Here is a 22111-nt window from a genome sequence, read left to right on the forward strand (position 1 = left end):
TTTCGACTACAAACAGACAAACATCTGCCACATAATACACCAGATATAACTGTAGTCGAGAAGAGAGAGAAACAAGTTAAAATAATCGACATAACAATACCAGGGGATAGCAGAATAGAAGAAAAAGAGATAGAAAAAAATCACAAAATACAAAGATCTACAAATGGAAATGGAAAGGCTGTGGCAGAAGAAGACCAAAATAATCCCAGTGGTAATTGGCATCCTAGGTGCAATTCCAAAACAACTTGAAGAGCACCTCAACACCACAGGGCCCACAGAAATCACCACCAGCCAATTACAAAAAGCAGCTTTACTGGGAACAGCCTATATTCTGCGACGATATCTATAATAATAACAGCAACAATACTGATAATAAAATTCAGCCATCCCAGGTCCTTGGGAAGGACTCGATGTCTGGATAAAACAAACCAGTCAATAACACCTGTCTGCCTGTGTAAACAACAACAACAACAAAAACAAAAATAATTTATTAGGTGTTAGAAGGGCTTGGCATTCTGTATAGTAGGGTACATGTTTTTATAAAGTCTGAGCAACTCTTTGTTACTTACAGAGCCAAACCGGTTACATCACAGAGGGTGTCCAGATAGATTGTCCAGTTCATCCACACCTGCTATGACCTTACACCAAGTTGTTTTGATATGGAAGCCTACTTGACACAAGTCTAGGCCATGTCCTTGGCATTTATTCAAGGTGTTTTGTTTGTTGACTGGTGCAAAGCAGTGACATAGTTAATGATATCTATTTGCCAGCCAGTGCTGTGTTTTGAATAGGTAAGGAATAGCAAGTGCTGCCATTGGGCAGGCTTTGGGCTCCCAACCTGTGGTATTCCAGATGTTGCTGAACTCCCATCACTCCCAGCTACAATTTATTGTGATTGGTGGTGCTAGGAATTGTAGTTCAACAACATCTGGAGTACTCCAGGTTGGGAACCTCAGGTCTATCCAATGGCAGCACCTGCCTTTTTTGCCTATCTTAGGCCATTCTTAATTCATTATTCCTACCACAGCCTTTTATAAATTACCCTCCAGAACAATGGAGATAATTGATCTTTTATATATGGGACTGCACATGAAGAAGATGACAAAAGTGGCTTCCCTGTAATTGCTCATTACGTTTTACTCTAGCTCAGTGGTAGAGCATCTGCTTTGCATGCAGAAGATTCCAGTTTTACTCCCTGGCATCTCCAGGTAGGGCTGTGAAATATTCCTGCCTGAAACCTTGGAGAAGCTGCTGCCGGAGCAATGGTCTAATTCAGTATAAGGCAAGGCAGCTTCCTATGTTTCTAATCAATTCACCTTCCTTGACATTGGCTCTCTGGAAGTTTAGTTCTGTAAGAGCCTCTAGAAAGTGCCATTGGGAGTTATTCACGCATGGCTTTATGCTGCAGGGTATCCAAGGACCAAATCTACTTCGCAGCAGTTTAATCAGGGGAATTAGATAGACCGTCCACATAACTGTTGGCTCCTACCCGAATTCCCTGCAATCTTTCTTCTGTGTACGTTCCCACTGCTGGCTCCGGGTTTTCTCTCCAACCAATCTCATCCCAGGAGGAGGCGAGAGACACCTCCCTTCATTATTACATTATTATTTAGCGTGCGGTGGGGTGGGGTGTGGACTTGATCCTGCAGGGATGGAGAGCAACAAGCCCCCAAGAAAGCAATTTTTCCTCTGCAAAAGGGTCTTCCTCGGATGAATTTAGGAAACACCTTCCCATCTAGCCTGGGAAACTGACACCAAATGTCATAAGAACATAAGAACAGCCCTGCTGGATCAGGCTCAAGGCCCATCTAGTCCAGCATCCTGTTTCACACAGTGGCCCACCAGATGCCGCTGGAAGCCACAGGCAGGAGTTGAGGGCGTGCCCTCTCTCCTGCCATTACTCCCCTGCAACTGGTACTCAGAGGCACCCTTCCCTTGAGGCTGGAGGTGGCCCACAGCCCTCTGACTAGTAGCCATTGATAGACCTCTCCTCCATGAAGTCATCCAAACCCCTCTTAAAGCCATCCAGGTTGTTGGCCGTCACCACATCCTGTTGCAGAGAGTTCCACAAGTGGATCACGCGTTGTGTGAAAAAGTACTTCCGTTTGTTGGTCCTAGACCTCCTGGCAATCAATTTCATGGAGCGACCCCTGGTTCTAGTGTTGTGTGAGAGGGAAAAGAATCTCTCTCCCTCCACTTTCTCCATGCCATGCATGATTTTATAGACCTCTATCATGTCTCCCCGCAGTCGTCTTTTTTCTAAACTAAAAAGCCCCAGGTGTTGTAGTCTTGCCTCATAAGAAAGGTGCTCTAGGCCCCTGATCATCTTGGTTGCCCTCTTCTGTACCTTCTCCAGTTCAACAATGTCCTTTTTAAGATGTGGTGACCAGAATTGTATGCAGTACTCCAAGTGTGGTCGCACCATAGTTTTGTATAAGGGCATTATAATGTTAGCCGTTTTATTTTCAATCCCCTTCTTAATGATCCCTAGCATGGAATTTGCCTTTTTCACAGCTGCCACACATTGAATCGACACTTTCAACGAGCTGTCAACCACAACCCCAAGATCCCTCTCCTGGTCCGTCACCGACAGCTCAGATCCCATCAGCATATACTTGAAGTTGGGGTTTTTTGTCCCAATGTGCATCACTTTACACTTGCTAACATTGAACTGCATTTGCCATTTTGTCGCCCACTCCCCCAGTTTGGAGAGATCCTTTTGGAGCTGCTCACAATCCGTTTTGGATTTCACTACCCGGAAGAGTTTGGTATCATCTGCAAATTTGACCACATCGCTGCTTACCCCTGCTTCTAGATCATTTATGAATAAATTAAAAAGCACCGGTCCCAGTACAGAACCCTGGGGGACCCCACTTCTTACTTCCCTCCATTGTGAAAACTCTCCATTTATACCTACCCTCTGTTTCCTGTCTTTCAACCAGTTAGCAATCCACACATGTACTTGTCCCTTTATCCCATGACAGCTAAGTTTCCTAAGGAGTCTTTGATGAGGAACTTTGTCAAAAGCTTTTTGGAAGTCCAGGTAGACTATGTCAACTGGATCACCTTCATCCACATACTTGTTGACACTCTCAAAGAAGTCCAAAAGGTTGGTGAGGCAAGTTTTACCTTTGCAGAAGCCATGCTGGCTCACTCCCAGCAGGGCCTGTTCTTCTAGGTGCTTTACAATTTTATCCTTGAGGATGCTTTCCATCAATTTGCCTGGAATGGACGTTAGGCTAACCGGCCTGTAATTTCCCGGATTGCCCCTGGATCCCTTTTTGAAAATCGGTGTTACATTTGCTACTCTTCAGTCCTCTGGTACAGAGCCCGATTTCAGGGATAAGTTAAATATTTTAGCAAGGAGGTTGGCAATTTCACATTTGAGTTCTTTGAGGACTCGTGGATGGATGCCATCCGGCCCTGGTGATTTGTTAGCTTTCAGTTTTTCCAGACAGTTTAGAACATCATCCCTTGTCACTTCTATCAGACTCAGCTCTCTAGCCTCCATCCCTAAAAAGCCTGGCTCAGGAACAGGTATATGCTCAGTATCCTCTGCCGTGAAGACAGACGCAAAGAACTCATTCAGTTTCTCTGCAACCTCCATATCCTCCTTAATAATCCCTTTCACTCCCTCATTGTCTAATGGCCCAACTGCCTCCCTGGCAGGTTTCCTGCTTCTGATGTACTGAAAGAAGTTTTTGTTATTCCCCTTGGTACTTTTGGCTAAATGTTCCTCAAACTCTCTTTTTGCCTCCCTTATTGTCACCTTGCATTTCTTTTGCCAGAGTTTGTGTTCCTTTCTCTTCTCTTCGTTTGGACAGGCTTTCCAATTTCGGAAGGAAGTCTTCTTCCCTTTTATGGCTTCCTTGACGGTACCCGTTAGCCATGCTGGCATCCTCCTGGACTTAGTGGTACCTTTCGTCCTTTTGGGTATACAATCTAACTGGGCTTCTAGTATTGTGGTTTTGAGTAAACGCCATGCACTCTGGAGCGAAGTGACTCTCCTGATTTTCCCCCTCAGCTTTCTTTTCACCATACTCCTCATTTTGGAGAAGTTTCCTCTTTTGAAATTTAAAATGTCTGTGTTTGACATCCTTGGTGATTCTCTCCCCGCATGTATGCTGAATTTGATGGCACTGTGGTCACTGTTCCCTAAAGGGTCGATGACACTGACATCATACATCAGGTCCTGGGTGTCACTCAGAATTAGTTCCAATGTTGCCTTCTCTCTGGTCGGTTCCATGACCAACTGTTCTAAGGCACAGTCATTTAGTGTATGTAGAAATTTGACCTCTTTGTCCTGATTTGAATGTGAATTTACCCAGTCTATGTGTGGGTAGTTGAAATCACCCATAATTACAGCCCTGCCTCTCCTTGATGCCTCCCTGATTTCCTCCTGCATCTCCCAGTCACTGTCGGCAATTTGATCCGGAGGGCGATAGCATGTCCCCAGTAGCACGATTCCTTTCCGGCCTTGTATAGTCACCCACAGGGTTTCTGTGGAGGACTCCAGTCCACTTAGGTTTTCTAGCTTGTTAGATTCTATCCCTTCTCTAACATACAGTGCTACCCCTCCTCCAAGGCGCCCCTCCCTGTCCTTCCTATAGAGTTTATACCCAGGGATAACAGTGTCCCAACAGTTCTCACTGTTCCACCATGTTTCTGTTATGCCCACTATGTCTATTTCTGCGTTAGCAACCAAGCACTCCAGCTCACCCATCTTGGCTCGGAGGCTTCTGGCATTGGCATACAAGCACCTATACAATGAATCTCTCACCTGATGTATGCTATTCTTTTGACTCTTTGACCTGCTGGCACAGCCTCCCGTCTGCTCTTTATGCAGTTCTGCTCCGTCCCCATCTGTTTTATTTGAAAGTGTCAAGTCCCCGCTGTCTCCAGCTGCGTCAAAACAGTGCTGCCTCCTCCCGGTGTTGACTTTCTCTGCGAGAGAGAAGTTGGGAATGGAAACAAAGCCTGTTGCAAAGGAAACAAAGCTTGTTGCAAAGCCTGTCTGCTTGACTAGTCTTCCCCAAGCTGCCTGCAGTCAGTGCCTGCTGCTGGGAAACTCACTGAGGATGGAGGGGCTGGTAGTTGTGGCGGCAGCAGCTGAGGCAGCAGCAGCAGCTGAGTGAGTGGTGAAGAAGAATTGGGCACGAGGACTCTTATAGATCCAAGGGGTGTGTGTGTGTGGGTGGGAGGAAGGCTTCAGGAAGCATGCACTGGCTGGCTGAAATGCAAAAGAGCTCTGAAGGGGAGAGCTTCCCTTGTCATTCTGGTCACCCCCTCCCACTCTTCCTTCCAGGTGTCAAGGCTCAAGGGGGAGGGGGCACTTGTGCTGATACTTGATAGTTCCAGAAATCCACCTAGCAAACACTTAAAAACCACCCATGAAAGCCGAATTATCGCCAATGGCCCCCTCCACACATCACAAATAAGCGCCGGGGCATACTTGAAACCTCGGGTCCCCCTTCCCCCCAAATCCACTGAAATTAGAGGATTTTTAAACTCCAAATATAATTCGGGCTAAGCCATAATGTTCATCTGTAATGCGGGGCAAATCAGAGTCGTGTCTGAACTGGTCCCTGATAGCTCGCAGCGACTTCGGGGTTAATCAAGGTGATATGTGGACTAGCACCCTCCATTCTGGAGGAGATTCAAACTAATGTGTAAAAGCTCCTAGAGAACTCTGTGGCTGCATGAAGAGAAAGTGAGTGAAATGTGTTGACACTGCTGTGGTACAGCTCCTCCTATGCATTGAACAATTCAAATGCTGAAGGAAAGCACAGAGTAGTACCTTTCAATCTGCCAGAGATTTGCAGAACAATCAGTTACATGTAAGCACAACAACTTTGCATCACAAATACTACCCAGAGGAAAACAATTACAGGTATATTGTTTCACTAGTAGAGGTGAAGCAAGTGAATCTAAGAAAAATAATGGAAGTGGCTAAGTTAGTTGGTTCTTGTTGAATATGTGGCAGAGGAGGAAAGATCGAATGTGTTCCCCATAGACAATACGCTGATCTATAATCTATGTATAAGGTAAATTCCAACTAGTGTTATTGTGTGTTTTGTACTCAGGTTTGTTTTCTCACTTGACTTCTGACTAAACGAATCTGGAATGTCTTGAAGCAATAGTTCATATTCAGAATTTCATATTATGTTTGCCTTCCCTTGCTTAGGAATAGAAACGTGACTGGTAAGCACCTGTTTCAAATTAATTAGAACTCAGCAATGATTAAGCATTGCAATACAAAGACAGATGCAATTCTCTCTCTTTTCCTTCCTCTTCTCTTCCCTTGTGTGTCTTGTCTCTTAAAATGCAAACCTGAAAAACATCCTTTATTTTGATTTATTTACAGCACCTAGGGAATTCATGCACTTTAGAAACAAATACAATATCAACCCTGCCCCCGCTGCAGCATTTTAGAGCACAAGTGAAAATTGTAAGCAGCTTAACTCTCATCTCAGCAGTCCTCTAAGAAATTTGGAGAGATGGTTGTGCTTGTTTCACCTACTTACTCTGTCCAGGTTTCAAGCAGTTTGATTAACTTGTTCGGATTTTCTAACAACAACAACAACTTGGGACTTATAATGGTAGAATACAGATGTTACATCTTACCTTAATTATACAGGCACTACTATGCCCATATAACAGCAGCAGCAGCAGCTACAAAAACAACAACTGTGTAGATTAGAAAAGATCATAAAACAGACTACAAGCTAAACAGGTTTGCGTTCCAGAAAAAAGGAGACACGTCATTTATAAGAGGAGCATTGCTGGAACAGAACAAAGGCCCATTCTGTTCCCCACAGGCCAGAGTGGCTAGGCAGATGCTTCTAGGAAGCTCACACGACTACCAGAGGTGTACCTAGGTAATTTTGGAGCCTAGACGTAAAGTGCCGCCCCACTGCCCCCACAAGATAAGATGCAATTTTTAGAAGAGATTTTGAATAAGATGCTTCTCACTGACCTGCACATACCACATTTTGCATGGACAGTCCTGCCACTTATATTAGCTGAATGTACTAATTTTTATACCAGAACATGCTCAGGGAAAGCTATAAACTTTTTTTTTTGTATTTTTAGAATAAATTCTGCATAAGATACTTCCCACTGACTTGCACACACTGCATGGACAGTCCTGCTACTCTTCCCTCTTCTTTGCTTGTCTGGAGTGTGTCAGTGCCAGCCCCAGCAAAGGCAGGGGCTAGGAGAGAAATACAGTGAAGAAACTCTTCTTTGGCACTTGGCAGGCATGGGCAGTGGAGTGGGGGGAGAAATGTGCCAGCAGCAGTGGTAGGAAGCAGCAAATCTTCTCCCATCCCTGTCCCCAGATGGCCTCAGGAGCTAGTGCAGCCTCCCTTCCTGATGTGGCGGCGGCGGCTGCTGCTGCCACCGGCCACCAGCACCACAGCCACATTTCTTCCCACCCACGTTTCTTCTCCTCCAGTCCCCATCCACTGCCTTATGGCTGGCTGGGGCAGAAGCTGTTGTCTGCTCTGCAGCTTCTCTTGCCCCACCCACCCCAGCTGGTGGACGGGAGGGAGTGATCAGACGGTCTGGATCTGGCTGTTGCGTGAGTCTCAACATTGTGCTTGGCTGCCCGGCGTGGCATGGGTGGGTCAGAGGTACGGGGGCAATCTTCCTGAGCATTTGGGGGCTTCCCATGCCTGTGGGGGATTGGATATTAGACCAGCAGTCCAAAGGGCACTGCTGACAACCAGAACATGCAAGTAACAACCATCCCCAGCTGCTGCTTCCCAGCGATTGATATTTAGAGACACACTGAATCTGGAGGTTACATATAGCCAACATGGCTTTGTAGCTAATTTGGCAAAGAGGCATTTTTTAACATGGTGATTCTCTTTGTTTGGCAGGGGGAGAGTAACTGACCCCATCCACCCCCAGCACAGTACCTCCAGTGACTGTTGCTGGTGTCTATCTTATGTTTCTTTTTAGATTGTGAGCCCTTTGGGGACAGGGATCCATCTTATTTATTTATTCTCCCTCTCATTCTTGGCCAGCCCCTTATATGCCTCTCTACAGGATATACACTGCCCACCCCCAGTTATGGGGCCAACGCCCCTCTTTATTTCCCTTAAACTCTCATCCCCTCCAGCTGCTGCCTGTCTTTCCCTCTCCTCTCTCCTCCCACTCAGACCCCCACCCTTTGGGAGACGCTTTGCTGATGTCATCTCCACACGCTTCCCTGCCGGCCCTCTCAGGGCTCAGTATGCTCATTGCCGGCTCCATGGCCAGTCGCTTGGGCTGCCGTGGACTTCTGGGGCTCGATGGGGCCACTTCCCAGCCCTTTGGTTGCTCTCTCTCTGCCTATTCCTGGCTGTGGTCCTCCTTCGCCTCCTCGACCGATCTCGTCACCACGCCTTCAGAGGTAAGGCCAGCCAGCTGGATTGGACACCCATCTCTCTGATTGTGTGAAGAAGTACTTTCTTTTGTCTGTCTTGAATCTACTTCCAATCAGTTTTGTTGGATGATCCCAAGATTTAGTATTATGAGAGAGGGAACATCTGGAATTATGCTGATAAATATCTTGCTATGATTTTCCTAAAGTCTGCACTATCTTATAAAAAGTGTTAAAGCTGGTGTTCCTTATTTCTTGGGGCCAATCCCTCAAGACTACTTTTGCATCCAGTAAGGCACTTGAGCTTATCACATTGTGTTGTGATGTTACCACATTTTGTGTTTCCTGGCCCATGCTCATCATCATGGTGGCTGCCACCTCTGGTGCCAAAGAAACACTCAACATGGTAACCTGAGAACATGGAGAGAGTTTTACTATGTGATAAAGGAGGAGAATTTGATTCATAGATGCTTTTTAAAATATAACATCCCTGGGTTTCTCATAATGTTTAGTTTTGCTATAAGAAGACTGCATCACCATTGTTCTCGTATTACACACACAACAGTAGTATGCTTTACCAGCCTGTACAGGATGATATTGTTATCCAGGCAGATTTCCAAACATGTGGATTGATTTTTGTTTCTCCCTGCAGCAGAGTTGTATAGGGGATTATATTTGTTGGCTACCTGTTCTACTTCCACATTGTCTTTACAGCACTTAAAAGAGGATTAGTAGATCAGAGCAGAAATCACAATTTTTTAATTGTAAGATGTGATAGGTAATCATTCCATTTAGCACACATAACAAAGTGGAAAGAATCATTGTGCAAGCTTAAGCAAGGAGAGTAGTGTGTGTACTTTTGTAACCTTTTGTAACCTTCCCTTTAGCACCAAACATGTCAAAAATAGTTGTAAAAAAATGCGGATGGTGGATATTTTAAGCAATATACAGTAGTAGGTTTGGTAATTTGGGAAAATAGTTTTCTAGGAAAACAAAGCAATTGCCCTTGTTGCTTTGGCATGGGTGTAGTGCCTGGAGCACAAATGCACATAGGCCAGCAACAGTAAAATGTGGATCAATGTGATCAACAGTCAGAGCTAGAAGAGAAGCAAATTTAAGATTGTGCTTTTTAATTGAGTTTGTTATGGGTCTTATGCTCTGTTCCTTGCCTAGGGTGCTTGAAAAATGACAAGGGGATTCATAAACCTTTCTTTTAAAAAAGTGTAACCACATTGTCTGAGTTGTGCCAGACAAACTATTCTGAACTTGTTTTTTGAAGGCAGGTGGATAAAAATATGATCTCATTTCTAGAAGAAAGCAGCTGCAGCTCTCACAAATACTGAGATATTAACCAAGCTTTATTTTTTAAAAATTGAACATTTTGAGAATTTCTATTTTTAAAAAATCATTTGCATCCCAACACTTAAAACACAAGCATATACATACCCTAGGCTGATATGTTTCAATGGCTGCCAGCCAGTGCAATATGAGTATTGTTGAGTATTGTAACACTACTAATCTGAATTTTGTTTTCACCTTAATCTGTCCTGTTCTTTAAAACCTCTTATTATAGTTGCTCTTTTGCATATTCTCATGGGACTAGAGCAATGCATTTTCTCTCTCTCTCTCTCTCTCTCTCTCTCTCTCTCTCTCTCTCTCTCTCACACACACACACACACACACACACACACACACACACCCAAAATAATGTGCATACCCTCTGCAAATTTGGCTTGCAGTTGTAGATTACAGCTTCCAGCATGTACTTTTGTCTTGTTGGAAGCTGAAGCAGGATCACTAAAGTGATAACAATGACTACAGGCTTTGCTCACAGACTGCCCTTGCTCACAGAGTTGTGAGCAAGGGCAATCCATAATGCAGGTTAAAAGCTCCAGACCCAAAGTGCCTACCTAGCTCAGCCCACAGTCTTTCTCCCACATTTTAATAATTAAACCTTTTCAGGCTCTCTTCAGGAATCCAACATTTGCTTCCAGTTTGTGAGGCCATTAATCACCAGTACATCCTTGCTATGTCTGTTTTGGCCAGAGATGCTGCTAGGGTCCTATTAGAACTGGGTTCATGGCCCATAGTACTTGCATTATTTTCAAATTACCATCCTCTTTGCAAGCACTTCTCAAAGTGATCTTGTCACCATGTGAAATTGGGGGGCATTACTGTGCATTTTAGATTGAGCCCTTTGGGGACAGAGAGCCATCTTATTTATGTATTATTTTTTCTATGTAAACCGCTTTGAGAATTTTGGTTGAAGAGCAGTATATAAATATATTTGTCATCATTAATATCTCATCTACTACCCCACTTTTTGGTGGTGGTTTTTCTGCCACACATTTTTTTTTTTAAAGAGTTGGGAGGATTCACAGTAGTTTTGAGAGGAAGGTGCTACTCACTTATTCCTCCTGGGCCATCACCACCACTCCCTCCATTGGGCCCAGCAGCTGTGTTCCTGCTGGGCATGAGGGCCTCCTACCTTCCCCTCCATTGAGCTCGGCAGCTGAACAAACCAGCCCTCAGTGCAACTGCCTTCCCCTCCCCTTTACGCCCAAATGGAAAGGGAACTGACAGAGAATGGAAGCGGAAAGAGGGAGAGGATATTCAGCTCCATCCATCCTCCGTTTCATAACAAGCACGTGTGTGTGTGTGTAGACTCAGTGGCGAAGGAGCTAGTGATGGAGAGCACCTGCTGGGATCTCAGAGCATGTCCCCTCACCACCATCTCCTGCGTTGTCCAAACAAGGTCAATGTGCGGTTATGAGGGTTGGTAGGCAGGCAAGAGGTTCAGGACACCGTTTGGGGCATGGGCCCCCTGTGCCCACCACTAGCATTGTTGATAGTTGTGAGGATAGAGTCCTGGTGTGGTGCATTGAAGAATGCTGTAGGACTTTTCCCTCTGGCTCCCTGCTCTGCTGCTCGCCGTGGCACCGATCTTGTGTCAGACGAGCAGCAGAGCCAAGAGAGCAAAATCGTTCATGTGCAGGGAGGGAGCCTGCCTACTCTCCTGCCCTCCTCCATGCCTGCTTAGCTGGTTGTGTGTACAACCTCATTAACTGCTTTCTTAAGAAGAACAGTGTGCCTGGAAACACAGAGAGAAGGGCATGGGGATTTTTCACTGAATGAGTCTCCTGATAATACAGAGATATTTGTGGGCTTGGGTACTAAATGAAAAGAGATTTAGTTGTTTGCCTGCTATTGGGTGATTTTGTAGATAGGTTCTGCTTCAGATTGTTTGATAGAGATGCCAAGTCCAGATTCTCAAATCTAGGAGGAGTCAAAGCCTCAGGCAAGGAGTGCTCCTATTTACCTGAGCAATTATTCATACAGAGTTGGATAGAAAGAATGACGGAACAGTTACATAATTCTATGATCATATATCATGGTGGTGCTATTTCATAATTCTATGAAGTTCTGAACCAGAATTATGAAAAGATTAAAATAGTGCTCTTGGCATGTGGTAGGCAAGATTTGTCGTTAAAAACCTATCTACAAATGATGGACTGGATTTCACTGGAAGACCTCTGAACAAGGCATCTGTCTGAAAGGATCTTTTCTTTATTATCTCTGCAGTTGTCTCCCAAATTTTAGGCTGGAACTGAACCATTATTGAAGATGTCATTTTCTGCAGTTCATTTAGAAGGAGTGGTTGCCTCTATTCAACCTCATTCTTCCACAGCTTTAAAGATATAATTTTCTTTAAAATGACATTTTTCCATTTGGTACATCAGTTAGGTAATGAATATTATTTGAAGTTTCTGATAAATTCAGCACTCTATGTCCAGAAATTTTATATTTCTGTTGCTATCATTTATCATTCATCTTTGCATATTCAAAACTCAGCTTATCTTGCTTCTGTTCTGTATGGTTTACTTAATCCATGGAGTATGGTCCCTGTTGGCAACTCTTTTCTCTTTTCTGTGATAGCTGCCACTTCTATTTAAAAATCTTTCTCCATTTCCTTCCTAACAATTTTTTTTAGTAAAGCAATTTTCTCTCTTATAATCCCTCTTCAGCAGAGAACATTTTGTGGACATTTTCTTTGTGGGTTTCCTCCTTGCTTCTCTGATTTTTTATTACAAAGTTTTGCAAGTCGTCCTGATTTTGTCTACATCAGGTGACTTGGGTTTTTTATCTTAAAAAAACAACCCTTTTAATTATTCTAGTTTCCTTTTTAATTCTAGTAATTCCCTTTACTGTGAAATTTAGTGATGAGCTAGAATGCAATGTACTGAAAAGAGGGCTGTGAGTATGATTCTGTTGTTACGATTTTACAGCCAAGAGTAGCTGGTAGCCAAATCCCTCCCTGTCGCTATCCATCCACACCTGTTGCATCTCAGATTGGTGTGAACAGGGTTCAAGTATCACCCTAGTCCTTCTCTGCTCTGGTCATGCTCCTCCATCTGAGTTCTTCTCCAGGAGTTTTGGCTGTCACTCCAGTACCTTAGTTCTCGATGCTGTCAGTATCTGCTTTAAATAGCCCTGTGCACTGTCTGTGGCCAAGCCACCTAATGGCGCAGCGGGGAAGTAACTTGCCTAGGGAGCAAGAGGTTGCTGGTTCGAATCCCCGTTGTTATATTTCCCAGACTATGGGAAACACCTATATCAGGCAGCAGCAATATAGGAAGATGCTGAAAGGCATAATCTCATACTGCACGGGAGATGCCAATGGTAAATCCCTCCTGCATTCTACCGAAGAAAACCACAGGGCTCTGTGGGCACCAGGAATCAACACCAACTTGACAGCACAACTTTACCTTTATGCACTGTCTAAGTCTTGCAAGAGGGTGCCTCCCCCAAAGTGGAGTGCTGACCATCCCACAAACCATACTTCCCCTCCATCATTTGTCTGTGGCTATATTGCCTGTCACCACCTCCCTCAAAGTTGTTGGGTGGCTTTCAGCCAGCTTCACCAACCTGTGTCTGAAGTTGTTCAGTCTTGTTCCTGCTGTGCTCATCCTATGAGTGCCTTCTGTCCGACTTCTCCTTGAATGGAAATAGTCCTGAGCCTTGACACCTTCTACAAAAGGCAGAAGTGACAAGGCCCAGAATTGTCTCTTCTTTTGGCAGTGGTTCTGCAGTTTCAGGCAGGAATCTTTCCCAGGCCTACCTGGACATGCCAGAGATTGAACCTGGAACCTTCTACATGCAAGGCAAGTACTCTTCCACTGAGCTACTACAATAAAGCCATGGGCCAATGGATCTGCGTGCCACTATCATATGCATACGTGCCAGCATGTCCCTATTTTCTTATTCAGATGAATGGGAAAATAGGGACATGTTGGCATGCATGAATATGCAGTGACCCACCATGACTACAGAATGGAGTGTTCTCTGGACTGTGAAATATTCTTTGGATCTGTCACGACCCTCATTCTCCCTATTTGATTGGTTATTTGTTATATCTAGAAGGACTAAGAAGAATTATAAAAAATTCCAGGTCAATCTGTGACTTTGGGCAACTGTATGTGACTTATGCTCGTGCCTGTGGACTCCTGACTTGTATTAAGTATCTGATTAAACCCAGTATTGATACATTCATGGATATATTAAAGATTAAAATTTTAAGATACAGTATATTTTAAGAGCACAAATGTTTAAAATAGTCATTCCATGTAAATAAGTTTAATTTTTGTTTTAATATTAGGGGGGAAATCTTTCTAATTAAAAGAACAGTTCAGTGTAGGAGTGGGACAAGAGAAGACAGTAAACAGATAAGATAAGAAAGTGAGTGAAAGAAGGGGGAATCAGAGTTGAGATGTAATTAGGACAATGGTGGCATGACTTAAATGTTGGGCCAGCACTTGAAATTGCTCAAGAGACTACAGAGGTGGAGATTAATGTACTAAAAAATGTACATGAAATGTATGTACAAGAGCAGCTGCTGAAGAAATATTTATTCTTATGCATTTTGATTATAGATATTCCTTGAAAAATATGTAACAATGAAATATATATAAAATAAAACTTCTAACACATATGTATATAGAAACTACAAGAATTATATGTCAAGAAGTATAAAAGAATACAGTACCATATACTCCTTAAAACATATGTACTTTAAACTTAATTTTAAAATGCCAGCAATATATATAACCCATTACATACAACTGTAAATCTGACTTCCTTATATTAGCTAAGTTGCTCATCTCAAGGCTTGTAACAAAGGCATTAGGAATTATTCAAGGGAAAACTCCCTGTTGACTGACAACTCCTCCAAGCATTCACAAGCTGACAAAGGGCCTTAACTCCTTCAACATATACTTCAGTTCAAAAATTTCTCCTATCTGCATTATGAGTTTGCAGAGATAATGCATCAGCATCTATGTTGCTTTTGCCTGGTTGATACTGAAGACTGAAATCATATGTAGACAAGACAGCCAACCATCTGTGTCCAGTAGCACTGAGTTTAGCAGTGGTTAAAATATCTGTACGCATGGTAAACTTGACTCCATATAAGTAATCATGGAACTTATTCACCACAGCCCATTTCAGTGCTAAAAATTCTAGCTGGTGTGCTGGATATCTGTGTTCAGCATATGACAATTTCCTTCTTGCATATGCAACAGGGCATAATCCTTTGGGATGCTCTTTATATAACACTAGTATGTGTAAGCCCGTTGTAATAACGGGCTCTAGTGGGGGGGGGGGGTTTCCCGCTGCCGCCTCACCCGCCTCGGGCGCACTCCTTGGGCCGACACCTCCGCCGCCGCCTCGGGCGCTCTCTCCGTCCGTCGTTTCTTGTGGCGGCCGCCGCCGCCATCGGAGCCAGTCGCCCCGCCACGGCCACCGCCTCCTTGGCCCGCACTCCTTTGGCCGAGGCCGCGGCTCCGCCGCCGCCGCCTCGGCTGCACTCTCCGCCCCCCGCTTCTGCTCCTTCTGGTCTCCCGTGGCGGCGGCCGCCGCCATCGGGGCCAGTCGCCCACCGGCGGCCGGGTCCAACATGGCCACCCATCTCCGCGCATGCCCAGAACGGGCGAAAAAGACATGGGCGGCACGGACGCACGCCCAAGGCTTTTATGGGTAAGGATAGCCCCAAGGCCATCTAGATTAGCATCAGTATTTAAAAATGTATGGTTTTCTACTATCAGGAAAAGCTAGGACTCTCACATTTCCCATCCTCCTTTGACATTTTGTGAGTCTCTTTTGAGGATTTTCAGCAGCCATACAATTGTAAGAATAATGACCACCTTCTCCACATTTATAAGATTTCACTTTGGTTTGTAGTATTAGATTGATGTTTAAAAGAACCTATTTGTTATACTTGACTGGGTTCTGCTGACATTTCCTCAATCATCTCTTTTTTTCTGAGCTGAGTGGACACCTTAAGAGAAGAAAGTTCCTTCTGTAGCTACACTATCTGTGCTTGTAACTTCTGCTGATCACTTTGGTACTCTTGAAAAGGGAACGGCATTCTTCCCATTGCCTCAGTAGAATTGTGTCTGCATATTTTTCCACTTGCAGTCGTTACTTCTGCACTTTCTTGCATAGGACCTACATGTCTGGAAAGAGTTACTGTTTCTGAAGGTTTCAAAAAGCTTGACTAACAGCTTCCTGTCCTTCTTCATCTCTAACTTCCTTCAACAACTAGAAATGGGGGGGGCGGGGGTTGATTTCTTTCTTCTTTCTCTTAGTCTTTTGAATAATCATCTTGTCAGCATTTGGTGTTCCCAGAGGCATATCTAGGGAAAATAGCGCCCAGGGCAAGCATTGAAATTGCACCCCCCCCATCCAAACATCTGGCACCCATCTTTCAGATAACTTTACTATAATGTCAGCTCAAAAATTATTTAGTGCATTAGCAAGCAGTTCTCACACAACAATTAAAAAAAAAAGAGGAAGATCAACCATCAAAGAGATTAGCTGCAAAACAAACAAATTCAAATATTTTAAAATATAGAACAAAGTCCTGCAAATCACTAAACACTGTATCTCTGCAGCATATTCTAATCTATTTTTTTTGCAAATTAAATTTTTATTAATATTGACAATATTCTTATTAACATTCACAACAAATAAACAAATATGGACTTCCCGCTCACACTTCTTCGTGAATCATCAACCTTTGCTATAATAATAATTCAAAACATAAATTTAAACCTTACAAACACAATTTTAATCTACCCAACCTGCTATTATTACTAAATTTCAAACCCTGCTGTAAAATCCATAGTAGGAAAATAGTTCTTTAGATACAACAAGAATGGTTTCCAATCTTCTTTAAAGCAACAGCATATTCTAATCTAAAACAAAGTGGTTTTTTCTGCTTAATTTGGGCCATGGCATAAAAATACACCTTTATTTGTTTTCTAAATCATGATGCAACAGATAGAGACAAAATTTTAAGAAATGCAGTGCCAAACAGAAAGCATGTCAGATAATTAGACAAAGAAGAAATCTTTAATGAGATAAATCCACTCTATCACCACAGCAACATTTGAACAAGGATAACTGCTCAAGTCCACTTCTTAGTCTTATGAAGTGACAGCTGGACACCTGGAACTATACAGATTCCTGCTCCAGAGGATTCATAAGCAAATCAATTTAAACTACAAGGAGTCTTTCACAGCAATACACTCAAGTATAATGGCACAGTTGCCCAATGATGTGGTGTTCTGTGTAACTCAAAAGCTTGCTGTATCTTCTTTGAACAGCAGAGGTGGATCCAATAAGAGTTGTCACCTTACCTAGTTGTGTGCCTCTAGTTTTTTGTGTCTCACACAATTACAGTCTACACTCTTCTGAACTGCTAGACGTGGAACAGAAGCGTACAATTTTTTAAAAAACCAAAAACTTCCTTGCCTGGGAAAACAAGTAAGAAATGGTCTTTGAGAGAAAATCCCTTGTTTTGAGTAGCACCTCATGCTTTTTCAAGACAACCCACAAAAATGGAGAGAGAAAAAGCTACCAATAGATAAAGTACAGTGGGGATTCTTTCTATTTCAGTGGGTGCAAAATAGGAATGAGTTTGTATCCATCTACATTAGCCAGGAAACCGGAGGCTTTGTTTACTCCCGATTGTTACAATCCCAAGCTAACAAGGCAATTTTACCACTGAAAAACAGCAAAACCCCACCAGTGAGCCACAACTGCATTTCATCCTCTGTTCTCAGGCTAGATTCAGTCCAACAGAAAAGTATTCAATTCGAGAAGTTCTCAGTAAATCATTTTGGGAGGCACCAAAGGTGATGGGGGAGGGAGAGAGGATTAAAAAAAAAAAGGGGGGGGAATAAAAACCCATAGGTGTTTGATTTTACTCCTTCCAGAAGCCAGGCTCATCTCTCCTCCTCACCCAACCCACTCCATGAGAAAAAAGGAAACAGAATGAACAGGACTCAGGAGCACAGACAATACAAGCCTGGGAACTGAAGGAGCTGAACATCCAGCTCAGAGGAAGTTGTCTTAAAGGGAGACAGACCCCAAGGCAACCCCATCCATTGCGCAGTGCGCCCCTTCAAGGGAGGAATAGAGAGAAAGAGAGAGACTGGATTTGGGGGTAGGGAGGAGTTTCCTTGTATTGTGCATTCAGCCGCTTCTTTTGTTGTTCTACCTTGGCCGGCTGCATCTGGCTTGGAGGAGCAGGAGCATCTAAGAAAACTTCCCCACAACTTTCCTGCTTGTCCAGTCGGGTACTCTGTGTTTTTAAAGCACAGCAGCCCCAGGGCTGCTGCAGAGAAGCAGAGAGTCTGCTCTTCCATCTCTCACACACCACACGCTGGGGAGGGAGGAGAGGAATAGAGAAAAGCCAGCGATCATGCAGCAAGGGAGTCTCAGGCTTAGGCAGCAGCAGAGTAGGGCGCGTGCTCTCTCTCTCTCTCTCTCTCTCTCTCTCAAAGGAATAGATCCTGGAGAAGCTAGCGGTTATGCAGCACAGCAAGGGAGGCTTAGCAGCAGCAAGGAAGGGTGCGCGCTTTCTCTCTTCCTCCCTCTCACACATACACCTCGCGAGTCACGACACACACACAGAGCCAAGAAGGCAGGGAGGGCTTGCTTCTGCCTCCCCATGTCCTGCTGCCTCCTCCTAGTATGCACCAGCCAGGTCTTCCCAGGCGTGGCGGCGGCGGCGGATTAGGAATAAGCAAGAGTGAGCTACATTGCAGCTATTGCCAGAGGGAGAGATTTCCTTTCCCTGAAGTCCTGCTTTTTTACTTCTCCAGAGCAGTTGGCAAGGATTCCAGTGTGGGTGTTCTTGGTTTACTTTCTGTTTTGGTGACATAAATGCTTGGCAACGGAAGGGGATATGCCACAGAAAGTGATGAAGACCTCCGCCCAAACCCTGCCTTAACGCACATGGCTGGCTGAGCATTCCCCAGACCCCACCACCAGCTCAAGGACTCTTTATCCATACATTGTTTTGGAGCGGGGAGAGAAGCGGGATGGAGGAGGAGAATAACGAAGATCCACTTACTTGAGCATACGTATGAGGACAGGCAGTGTGGTGGGCAAAAACCGGAAGGAGGAACGAACAGCAGCACATGGGCTGGAGAACAACAAACGCTCAGCAGTTGCTGCTGGCTCTGCTCAACTCACCCACATGGTTGTGCAGTAGGCATGCGTGTAAAAATTGAACCGGTGAGGCGGTGGCGGGCGGCCCAATCAGCGCGGGGCATGCTCTCTGCCAGCCAATTGGAGGACCCGCCCACCGTGCACTGCCTGCTGCTGTGCCTGCGTGAGTGGGGGGGTGCGGGTTAGGGCACCCGGAGCTGGTGGCAGCAGTGAGCAGCGGGGGGGGGGGCATCTGGCGGCGACGGCGGCGCTCGCTTTTGTTTAAAAAAAATGGGGGGAAATTTTGAATTTTTTTTGAAAAATGTTAGGGGTGATGGGTGGGGGCGTGGTGGGGCATGGCCCTGGCGCCCCCCTCAAGTGGCACCCAGGGCACGTGCCCTGCCTGCCCCACCCTGATTACATCTCTGGGTGTTCCTCTAATTAACTGCTCCAATATAGCAAAATCTACGTCTGTAGGTAAAATTCCTTTCCTCTTCACCACCAGTCTTAAGAGAGTATCTAATCTGCTTAGAGAGTCAGAAGGTTTCTCTCCTCCTTGTTGTCTAGTAGCCCTGAAATGAAAATGGAGATCTTCTCCACTTTCTGTTGACCCAAAAGTATTTTCTAGAGTTTGCAAGCATTATTCTGGTGTTGCCTGTGGATTGCTTTCCTTCACTACTCCAAAAATTTCCAAAGCAGGACCTCTCAGACTCTGTCCTACTCTCTTCCACTTCTCTTGTGCAGAACAGTCCCAATCCTGAACCATCTGAGTGGCTTGCTCTATCCAGGTCCCCAAATCATCCATTCCTGAAGGGATGGGCACTTTCCCAGATAAACCTCTCAAAGGCTATTCACATGACTGTGCAGGTGGGCAGTGGGGGAGGCAGGGTCCAACTCACCTTCCCTCACAGAAGATTGTGATCATGCTGCCGCACTCCTAGACTATCTGTGCTGTTCCAAGCGCGTCCTCACTTCCGGATGCGTACCTTGACTGACCTCTGCCTCAGTGTGCAGCTCGAGCGTACATGTGACCCTGGTGCCGGGGTTAAAAGTCAAGGACAGTGCTGGGATCATTCCCAGTCCTGACAGTGCATGTGGGCAGCTAAACCCTGGCTGTGCTGCCCTAGTTTAGGTTTTGCTGCTTGTGTGCATAGCCTTTCAGTCTCTTATAAGAGCTGACTTCCCCACATTCAACTTCTTGAATGTTTTCAAGAGCTCTTCCCCGGGTTAAAATAATAGTGGAAGGATCAACTACTGAAGGTGGTGCAGGAGCAAGTAATTCTCTAGCATCTTGCATGGTTTCCCCTTCTCTCTCCAAGCAGGCTGACAGTTTCTTTACAAAATCTCCTTCTCTTATAGGATCCTCTGCAGAACTGTGGTCCAGTTCATTCAGTGTAATTTTCCAGGGAGAATAGTTGCCATCAGATTTAACTTCTGTAGGTACATATTGAGGTTGTAACACCTTTCCCACAATCACAACATTGTCACACTGCCCTTAGCAAGATCAAGCATTAATGCCAATAATTGTTTACTTTTCCCAATACAGAAATGGAGTCCAACACTTGGTTACTTGTACCTGACCAGACTCCTGGAATAACTTCAGGCAATAGGAATGCCTGGGCTGGATCCACTCCTTCACCCTGACACCTGCTTTCCTGTGCCTTTGTCAGTGGGTAAATTAGATAAACCAGCCTACATGGACTCTGTGCCATTGTCAGTCAATAAATTAGATGAACCAGCTTAAACGGACACTATATATCAGCTCCGGCTGATATGCCAGCTGCGCCCATTTCTCAAGATCAGTGACCTCAAAACAGTGGTACATCAGCTGGTAACCTCCATACTTGAATTTTGCAGTGCGCTCTAGGCTGCCTTTGTACATAGTCCGGAAACTTCAGTTGGTTCAGAATACAGCAGCCAGGTTGTTCTCTGGGTCATCTTGGAGAGACCATGTTACTCCTTTACTGATGGAGCTACACTGGCTGCCAATAGGTTTCCGGACAAAATACAAAGTGCTAGTTATAATTTCTAAAGCCCTAAACGGCTTAGACCCTGGGTATCTAAGAGAGCGTCTTCTTCACTACGAGCCCTACCACCCATTGAGGTCATCTGAGGACGTCCGTCTCCAGTTACCACCAACTCGTTTGGTAGCTACACAGAGACGGGCCTTCTTGGTCGCTGCTCCAAGATTGTGGAATGTGCTCCCTGCTGAGATACGATGCCCCCCATCTCTGGCAATTTTTTAAAAAAAATCTGTAAACCCATATTTTCACTCAAGCTTTCTCAGCTTCCTAAAATTTTGGGGTTTAAAAAATTTTATTTTTATAGCAATAGCAATAGCAATAGCCCTTACATTTATATACCGCTCTATAGCCGGAGCTCTCTAAGCGGTTTACAATGATTTAGCATATTGCCCCCAACATTCTGGGTACTCATTTTACCGACCTCGGAAGGATGGAAGGCTGAGTCAACCTTGAGCCCCTGGTCAGGATCGAACTTGTAACCTTCTGGTTACAGGGCGGCAGTTTTACCACTGCGCCACCAGGGGCTCTCTTTAAATTGTTAAATTGTTTTTAAGTTTTTTGTATATGTTTTTAATTGGTTTTATGCTATTGTTAACCACCCAGAGATGAAAGTTTGGGGCAGTGTACAAATCTGATAGATAAATAAATAAATAAAATGTATAGAAATCTCAGCAGTGCCTCCAATATATGTAACCTTTCTTATGGGATTTCCCCCTCGTTGAGGCGATCCTGAGTTCTTTTTTTCCTGTGGGGGGAAGATATAATTCTTCTAGGCCCTGCCCATTTATAATTTTCCCTAGAACAAACTAAATACAAACAATCGCATAAATAATAAATAGATTTACCAATCAAGGTATTAAATCAGAGAAAACATACAAGGTATTAATAAAATAGAAGAATTGTCAGGAAAATGTAAATTAAAACCAAGTTTTTCAACAGTCCTATTTGATTCAGAACACATGAATGATGTCATGAGGACCCATCTCTTCAAAAAAGGTGAAACGTTGCAGTCGGGCCCAGATGCTCACTGCACTGTTTTCTCCATGTTTCTCTCTGTCTTCTCTTGCCCCTTTCTATCTTCCTCTTCTTCCTTTCCTTCCTTATATCTCTCCCATTTCTCCTGAGCGACCCTTGGCCTCCCAACAGCTGACCACCTCCCCCACCCACATCTCTTAAACATTCTCTTAAACAAATATTTATTTGTTTGGTTATATTCCCCTTCTGT

General features: G+C 44.4%; 1 protein-coding gene across 5 annotated transcripts in view; it reads left to right on the forward strand.

The window, feature by feature from the left end:
- The window catches only part of ESR1 (estrogen receptor 1), a 340324-nt gene that overhangs the window by 208487 nt on the left and 109726 nt on the right, over positions 1-22111 (forward strand). The window lies entirely within an intron of this gene.

The sequence above is a fragment of the Hemicordylus capensis genome, chromosome 1, assembly GCF_027244095.1.
Source record: "Hemicordylus capensis ecotype Gifberg chromosome 1, rHemCap1.1.pri, whole genome shotgun sequence".
Classification (NCBI taxonomy): Eukaryota; Metazoa; Chordata; class Lepidosauria; order Squamata; family Cordylidae; genus Hemicordylus; species Hemicordylus capensis.